The 8,900-nt window shown below is 40.6% G+C and overlaps 1 protein-coding gene across 1 annotated transcript in view; it reads left to right on the top strand.

The window, feature by feature from the left end:
• Positions 1 to 4,141: 4,141 nt before the first annotated feature.
• NRIP1 (nuclear receptor interacting protein 1) overlaps positions 4,142 to 8,900 on the top strand; it is a 102,098-nt gene continuing 97,339 nt past the window's right edge. The window contains exon 1 of the mRNA XM_030020393.2: positions 4,142 to 4,267. The gene's annotated coding sequence lies outside the window, so the exon portion shown is untranslated. The remainder of the gene's footprint in view (positions 4,268 to 8,900) is intronic.

The following is an 8,900-nucleotide window of genomic DNA, read 5'->3' as shown; positions in this document are numbered from 1 at the left end:
AGCAATGGCTAAATCTTATGATCGTGATGGTAGACCCGTGTGACGGGAGGGCCGTGTTCGAGGGGTGAGGTGATAAGGCATACATAATGCATGCCTTATCATGAGGGGCACCTCAAGGAGGAGAAATCATGGATTTCTGGATAGAGAAAGGAAAATAATAAGGTGTAACATTCTTGTAGTTGTGCCAGCTGCTTGGCAGTCATAGGAGGGCAACAGTACTGTTACCCAAAATAGTAGTAACACAAGAAAAGTAATTCTGTCATTTTCTGTCAGTCTGCTCTCTGCAAAGAATGCAGATCAAACTCTAGGATTAGATGAATGATGATGCTTTCAAAGCAGTGCACTGAAAGTGGTGGGTAAATAGATGCAAATAAGAAAAGTCATGAGCTTCTCACAAAGAAGCTCAGGAGCTGACCATCCTCACCTGATTGCTTCTGAGTCCTGCCAGCCCAGCTTCACGCAAGGGAGCGGTCTGAAATTGCTTGATTTGATTTATTCTTTTCCCTCCTGTCTTTCTAGAGCAGTTGAAAATTTCCTTTTTTGTATCGTTCTGTTAACGAAAAGGAAGGAAAGCTGGGGGGTGGTGGTGGGGTGGGGGTGGTGGTGTGTCTCTCCCCATCATATGGAAGGAAAAAAAAAAGGAGAAGAAAAAAGCTGACCACAGAAGCATGGAAAGAAATCAATGTTGAAAAGATGGTAGTGATGGAAAATAGAAAGAGTGTAGCTGTGATCCCTCTGTCTGTGGACAATTTCTTTCAAACAGATTGTGACAAATACTTGTGATATCTGAAGACAAAGAAAATATACTTCCAAGTATATGTTTTATTCTAGTTGCATATGAAGAAGTGTTCAGGAAACCTTTACTTTCTTAATCTTCTTTGCCACTCCATATTGTTATGACAACACAGACAGTGCAGCATTACCAGGATCTTCCAGTACCTTTCTGTTACTAGGTTTTGTTATGGTAAATGCATATGTGCATCTTCAGCTTTTACTTCTGGTACAGAAATGATTTAAGCATTTTGTGGCCCCTCTCTTGAGGTTTTCATTTGGTCCTTGTTTAGGTAGGTTTCTGTTCCTGATTGAAGTTTTATATTAGTGAAGGCTAACAAATGGATCGGTCACAAATGGATCTAGGCCTTTAATATCTTCTCTACGAATTTGCTGTGCTGTGCATGTCAGCATACCTTATGGTGAAATACACAGAAGCCAAGCACGGCCCCTGCTTCAAAGTAAAAGCAGTAGCAAAAAACTGTACAACTTTAAAACATCCCATGACACTTTCTTAAAGTATGGCTTTTTAGTGTGAGTGGGCTGACACTTTCCTACAATTTTAGTTTTTTTATTTGGTGTGTTAAATGAGGTTGAATGTTGCCGCAGGCTGAGTTACTGTGGGTATCATCTCAAGAAGTGATCTCTGCAAAGACAGGCCCCAGAATGTTGCCCAGTTTCAGTAATTAGCTCTGGTTACTACAACAGAGTCGCTCAGAAGAGAATACACAACAAATATCTATGGTATTCAGAAGGTGCATAAAGTCTAACTTTTTTGGGGGTGCTTTTTAACAGTTAATGTAATCCTATCAAGTTGGGTGGTGGGTTTGGGAGAGGAAGGTGGGAAAAACCCCCTCACACCATGCTTTAAAGCTTCATTAACAAAGAACTTTACTCAAGGAGGAGATGTTAATAAGTAATGAAACAAAGGCTCTGTTATAGAGATTAGATGTGCATGTGTCCAAGTACAAAGTTCGTGTTGCAAAGTGCAGCTGTTTCTCTGCTCGCAACCCCGCAGCAGCCCCAGAGCCCCGGGTTCAAAGTCTGCCCGCTTTCCTGTCACAGAGCTGACCGGGGCAGGGTCTGGCCGAAGTTCAGAGTTCAGTGTCTGAAGGCTTGCTGGCTCTGTCTGCCGTGCTGTCTGATGTTTTGGAAGGAGTCGCTGAACTGTTTAAAAATAATGTGCTGTATAATGGAGTGACCTAACCAAGCCTCACTGAAGGAACAGACTAGTAAAATGACGCGTGCGGGAAATAGCGCCTGTTTGCGTTCTCCTTCCTCCTGAGGTTTATTTAAATGACGAAAAATAAAGTAAAAGAACTAATGCTCTATATACAAAGACATGAAACTGACCTCTTTAAAAAAAAAAAAGAAAAGAGCTAGTCCGTGTGTTTCCTTTGGTTCCCTTTGTGTCATGATAACAGTGTTCCACACCGTGGGGGTGAAAAGAACTTAATACATCTGGATATTCTGCTTTCAAATCCTCCTTCAAAGGCTTTTTTATGAAACTAACCCCAACTTTCTTATTCAGAAGGGCTGCAGACCCCACCTGTGCAGCTTGCTTGGTTAGCTGCTGTGCCCAAGCACAGACCCTGAGTGAGAATGGAGACTGATGGCTGAGAGCAAAGGGTGGTACAAACACCCTTGGAGGAATTTATATTTCAGGCAGTGGTGTAGCTGTATGACATGTAAGAATTTTTTCTCTATCTGTTGCCACATCCTTTCTCAAGGAGAGGATGGTAAACCGTGGGTGGTAAACCAAGTCATCAGTGCTCACTGCCCACAGCATGCCGCAGGTCTGAGCAGACTGCTGTTATTTCACTGCACTGAAAGGAACGTGGATGTTCAGAACACTTTCTCGGACATCAGAGGTCTGCCCCGTTTGTATCACAGCTTCTATTTCTCTGGGTTCAGTAAATTCAATCATTGAGAGCCACAATTAAAAACAGGATGCAAGGAAGGACTGTAGTAGCCAAAAACATGAGTTCTGGACCAAAAGATTTGTGTGTTTAGATATGATGATTTTTTTCCCTTCCTGCAAATTCACGAGCTGTCAAACTCCAGAGGAACCTTCCTCTGATGAGTTAGTCCTATGCTTTGGTTATTACCCCAGGTCTAACCTTCCACTTCTGAGCAATGTGTCTGAGAAGCTAACAGAGACCCTACAGTGAACACTCCAGACCACAGCTTGTTAAGTGTTCAGATGGGCACATGAGTGAGTTAGTGCTCAAAAAAAAAAAGCCCAGAGATCCAAAACAATGTGTTATAATGGCTAAGCCCTTCCTGGGAGGACGTGGGGAAGGAGAAATAACAGGAACTGCACCTCTGGTGTTCCATTCCTGTCCTGCACTGTGGAAAATCAGGAGTATTCAGGTTATTTTCTGTTGCTCTTGGCTGTCTCCATGCAACCACTGCAGTGAACAGGTCAAGTCACTGAGACTAGTAGTGACACTGGCAGTGCATATCCATAATTAGTTAATTTGGTCTGCACTGATGCAAATCCCTGACATAACAGCACCTGTGAGTAACAATTTCTGTTGCTCCCACTGCTAAGTTCCACCCGAGTCTCTGGCGTCTCTTTGCTAGAGTGATTATACCTGGTCTTGGAATCTTTGTTGCCTAAGAAACTCTGACTAGTGCCACTACTCTCCCCAGCACTGTAGGCTACTGAAAACATACAAAAGGTGAGGAGAAGATGATGAAATTAACAGGTGTAAAACATGTACATTGCTTACTGCACTGATAGAAGTCCTTCAGATGATAAAGCTCTACTGGGTGGTAACTACCAATTTAAGCCTTGGCTTGCCTCATCCAAAAAGATGGCCCTGTCAGGCTATTACCTACTGTGTGGGGTGGGTTTCTTTCATTTTTTTCCTCTTGGCATTGACCACATATTAATAATAATAAACTTGTAGGGGAGAGTATAGTGGGAGAAAGGAGAAGAGTCCTTATAGCCCTGTGGTTAGTAAGGTTGCATGGGCTAGGGTGGTAGGCTGAAGTTCAGGTACATAGTCCAAATGAAGCAAAACAGGAACTTGGACCAAGTTTGCAAGGTATCAACTATTCTGGTTGTTGGCTCTGCTGAAGTAGATAGGTGAATGTTTGTATCTCTCCCTCTTGCCTTCCCCTCCCCCATTTTCATGATAGTCTTCTGTGGCCATGTCACCTGGCTTTAGTTAGAAATACAAGAATAAACAGGAAAATTACTTGCAGGTCAATTCTTGTTTTCCTGGGTGTTTGTTTTTGGGTTTTGTTGGTTGGTTGGTTGGTTGGTTGATTTTTGTTTGGTGGTCGGGTTTGTTTTTTTTTTTTTTTTTTTTTGTCTGGGTGTATCTGCTTTTGTTTAAAATTACTTATTTTCTTTCTCAGCAGATAGTTTGAGAATCATCCCACCTGTTGCCTGCCTGAACCAAGAACCAGATCCTGGAGTAGGACTGTGCTGGTACTAGTTGGCTGCAGATCTGCTGGGATCCTAGTATTGAGAGAGACCTAACAGGTAAGTAAAAATCAGAGTTTATTCAAGGGGCTGAGGCCCTTAGAAGACAAGAATACTATTGCTATCTGCCCCTCTCTGAAAAAAAATCACAGGAAAAGGGTATATGCATGCAGATATGACTTGCAGGATTTTTTTATCCTGACACTAGTATCTTTCCACTAAGAATCTGAGCCTGTCAGTTGTTTTCTTCTCAGTTTACACACTCCCCAGCCCCTGTTTTCAAACCCCTTCAGGTAAGGCTATCGGAAAACCCCTCCTTCCATTTAGCTTCCCTCTTCTCATTCAAATTCAGATGTCTTACGAAAATATAGAGGAATTTCCTTTGGCAGGAATACTGGTAGAAAACAAACAAGAATAGTCCAAAACAGGATTGGCACAGCTGCCCTTGAGCTGAGGTTTTTATTTGTTTCTGATTATTTTTTTGGTTTTGCACTCCACTTCAGAATTTTTCTTTTCTGCAGTCAGTCTTGTCCACACTGGAGTGGTAGAGTAAGAGGGCTTGTCTGCAGCTAACATTTTACTGCTTCATTCTGCTGGCGTAGTTAAGGCAAACCCTCCACCACCCCTTGCTTCTTCCTAATGCAGGCTGTGTTGTATCAGTAAGAAAGTGCTTGTACAGATACTTACAATGCTCTGTAAAGCAAATTGATATATATTATTTGCTGTCATATTTATGCAGTAAAACTGTGCACTAAGACTTTTAGTGATATAATTACTTAATTTTAAAAATCATATTTCAAATAAAACAAAAAATGTCTACCGGGTAAATGTTAAAAGCAGAAGAGATCTCTGGGTAGCTTACTACTTTATACGTTGGTAAAAATTAAACTAGTACACCTTACAGCAGTGGCACACATTGTTACAAAATTAGAAGAAAGGAGTGAATTAAAATGGAGTTATTTTTATAGGTATATGTACATTTGCTATGTAAGGACTTTGACAAACTTCTTCAAAAGTGTTGTTGAAACAGTACTGGTTTTCTCCTTCCATCCAATCTTTCACTGGCAAGAACCTCAGGTTTTTGCACTTCAGTCCTATGGCATGGCCTACCCTATGTAAAATAACGATTGAAAGTGCTTTTCTAAGAAAAAACTGAGTAAAATCATCAAATTTGCCTACAACCTGTTAATTATGGCATAATATTGGTGAAAGGTTCAAGTCTTTATTATGGAAGGTCCTTGCTCCTTTTCGTCTTTCTGTCTGACACGAGATTTCATATGAAAACACAGATTTGTATTGCTTCTGTGTTAAGGGGAAGGTTCTGCATGATCTTGTCTGGATCTGGGCTCTGGTTTGCCATAGTTAAGGATGGAGCTCTGTGGTTTATTGTGGAGATGCTGGTTTTAAATTCAGAGTTCAGATTGTGGTAGAAGCTTGAGATTGTGGTAGAAGGGATCTCAGTTCTCAAAAAAATCTCAATAAACTGACACCTAAGGTGGGAGTGATTTAAATATTGAATGACATTTTGATTGGAAAATGAATGGACGTAGAAGGGTCTTCAAGAGTTAACAAAGGGTTTATTTCTTGCCAGTGTTTCTTTTAGCTTATTCTTCCTTTCTGTAAGTCACTCTCACACTGTGGGATTGATCCTTTGTTCCTGCTCTCGTTCCCCAAAGTGCTCCCTGCTTGACTATCAGTATGGACATGTAGTTTTCATCTGTGGAGAATTTTCTAACTTTTTAGTCATAACTGAAAATTTATGTGCTAAGTTCAACTCAATGAATTACATGACAAATCTGCAGCAATGCAGACGCCATCAGGGAGACAGAGAGACTGGCCGTCTGTCTTGGCAAGTATCTCAGCAATCCTAGGGCAGAATAAGCTTTCTAATGCGTGGTATATGTGATGATGAGATGTGCTGACTTTTTGAGATATACGTGTACAAAGTTCCTGTTAAAGATTTTGTTTCCCAATGAGAGTTTGATGCAGCTGGGTATATACCATGCTTTCATATCTGTTGGAGAGGGAGAGGGAAGGGAAAACATTAGGGCGTTTCAGTACATTATCAGCTGTGCTGGTGGGTGGTGTGAAGATCAAAAAGGAGCCAGTGTACTCCTCGCAGCTTTTAAGGTGTGTGCCTGCATGTGTAGGGTATGTTCCACAATGCAACTTAAATGATCACTAATTAGCTTTTGCTTATTTACATGAATTGAACTTAGACCTATATACTATTTTGATGTATTTATTTATATTTCAAAACTTTGTGCTGTTTTTTATGCTGAATATATAACATCACCATGCTTTTATTTCCTGTGTTCACAAGCAAACTTGCTTCCTTGTAAGCAGATGAACTGTTTACTTTTCAGACAAAATAAGAACATACTCTTTGGAAATATATTATAGCATGATCTGGTCTGGCTGAGAGACTGGTAGGTACTCATTACACAAACAACAGGTGTTCACATTTATTGCTACGGCTAAAATAGCATTTGCTGAAACATGTATATAAAAATCCCTGAAAATGCATGAAAGATTTAAAAGTGTGTCTGATTTTTTTAAATTCATATCCCATTTAGATAGCTCATTTTTTCATAATAGTGACATTGTTTTGGCTTACTTGGTTTCAGTTATTATTGGCTGAAGAAGTGTAGACAAGATAAAATAATTGCTTATCTTCAGTTATGTGTTAAGATGTATTTTTTCTTTTTCCAGAAAAAGATCCTTGAATTAAATATAAGCCAATTGATTTTTCATGGATTTCATCTAAGCCACAAGCTTTAGGTCAATGAGACTTTGATTTCTTTTTCAAAACACCAAATCAATTTATGTGAAGGATAGCATGTAAGTTTTAATTTTAGTCTCAGTTTTCTATCTTTAATATGTTTTCTGAATGGACTCTTGTAGGCTGGAATATAAGCAATTCAGGGCTTGCTTACTTTGACCGTAGTCAGTCACTGGTTGTGCATGACTGCCGTAGTGAAACGAAGCTGGTGGAGGGGAGGCCAGCCCTGCAGGAGAGAGGAAAAACCCTGCAACAGCAGCTTACAAACTAGCCAGCCATCTTCCTTGTAATATAATGATGCTGGCAAAAATACTTTAATTCCTACATTTTTTTCATGTCTCTTGTCTCCTGTGGAATTCAGCAAGGTGCCTCTGGGTACAGTCAGCGGGTCCAGCTTCTGTAACGTGGTGTTGATGTTTTCACAAAACCAAGCAGATATCAACCCCTGAAACACTACGTGTATGCAAAAGGAATATATGTATTTAGTTTCATTCCTTCCCTTTGCATGTAACACAGGTAGTTTTCACATAAGCAGGATAAAAACAATGTTGTAGTTTAAGCATCTTGCCGTAATTGTCATTAGATTTTACTTTTCTGTGTTTATGTACCCTTTTTTTTCCCTACTTTGCCATTGACTTTTGTGGGAAGGAGCTAGTGTAAAGAAGGTGGTTCTGAAAAACCCATGCTGTATTTCTTAAGCATCACTTCAGCAGTGAATCTTCGTTTAAGCTGCAAAGCCATTCCAATATTCAGGATTTTAGCCAAGGTAACAGGGCAAAACTCTTCTGTTGCGCCAAAAAAAAAAAAAAAGCCAAGGGACTTTTAATGATCAAGCAGAGATGATAGGACCTTGGCATATGAAAAACCCTGATGTAGTAAATCAAAGCAGGCTGTCTTGAGTGTAGTAATATTTTTATGCTAATAAATTAGTGTCATAAGTGATTTGTCAATAAGATGTAGAATATGCTATGAAAGAAGTCAGACAATATTTTTCTTTCACATAGAAAAACAGGGTGAGGTCATAGCAAAATCCTCAACATGATTTTTTTCTAAGAAAGGTGTTGGTGGTCTGACCCACTGCACAATATTTGAATATTTAAATTCTTATGTGCCTAAGATATCTTATATACCTACGCTAGATTTAACCATTTAGAAGAGTTTAATGAGACCTGTTATGGTAAGGAGCCGCACTGTCGTAGTGGAGAACACTACAGTCCAGGGATGTGCAGCACTTCTGAACCAGTGGCTCCAAAACTTGCTTGAGCAGAGCTCTATGCGTGGGCAGGGAGAAGCTCATGGCCCATCCCACCTTTCTTCTCATAGAGATGTACCTCACAGCTGCCTCTTTCAACAAGAACTGCATGCCCAAGTAGTAGAGACAGCAATGTCTGTCCATCACCATTCCCTCACACACATACCAAACCATGCCTACGTATCTCACCAACACAAACTCTCCAAACTCGCATGCTAATGTCATGCCGACAAGAACTCTTGACCCACAGCCATGCACAAATCAGATGCGTTCGCAAGGACTCATGGGAGTTACTGTGTCCCTGAGGGTGCAGGGCCTTCATTTCTCCTAGTCCTTGCACAATCTGTACGAGGATGGAGAGCTGCCCTTTCCTGTGTCCCAGTAGTCCAGCAAAGTAAAGGCCTCTGACTTGGCAGGATGAAGGTGTCAGTCCAAGGTAAAGAAAACTTTTCATTGGGGAAATCCAAGGGGCCATGATTTATTCTTTAGCTTTTGATCTGATTTTTCAGACCAGGTCCTGTTGCATACGGCCTTCCTCCACTGCTGCTTCATGCATACAAAATTACAGGTGGAAGTCCAGTCCGACCATTTGGCACTGCTCTCTGCAATGATACTAAGAAAAAGCCATGGGAAGGTCAAAGGCTTATCAAAACTCTAAA

This window comes from Aquila chrysaetos, chromosome 7, assembly GCF_900496995.4.
Source record: "Aquila chrysaetos chrysaetos chromosome 7, bAquChr1.4, whole genome shotgun sequence".
In the NCBI taxonomy this organism is placed as follows: Eukaryota; Metazoa; Chordata; class Aves; order Accipitriformes; family Accipitridae; genus Aquila; species Aquila chrysaetos.
This window is presented reverse-complemented; position numbering and strand designations above follow the sequence as displayed.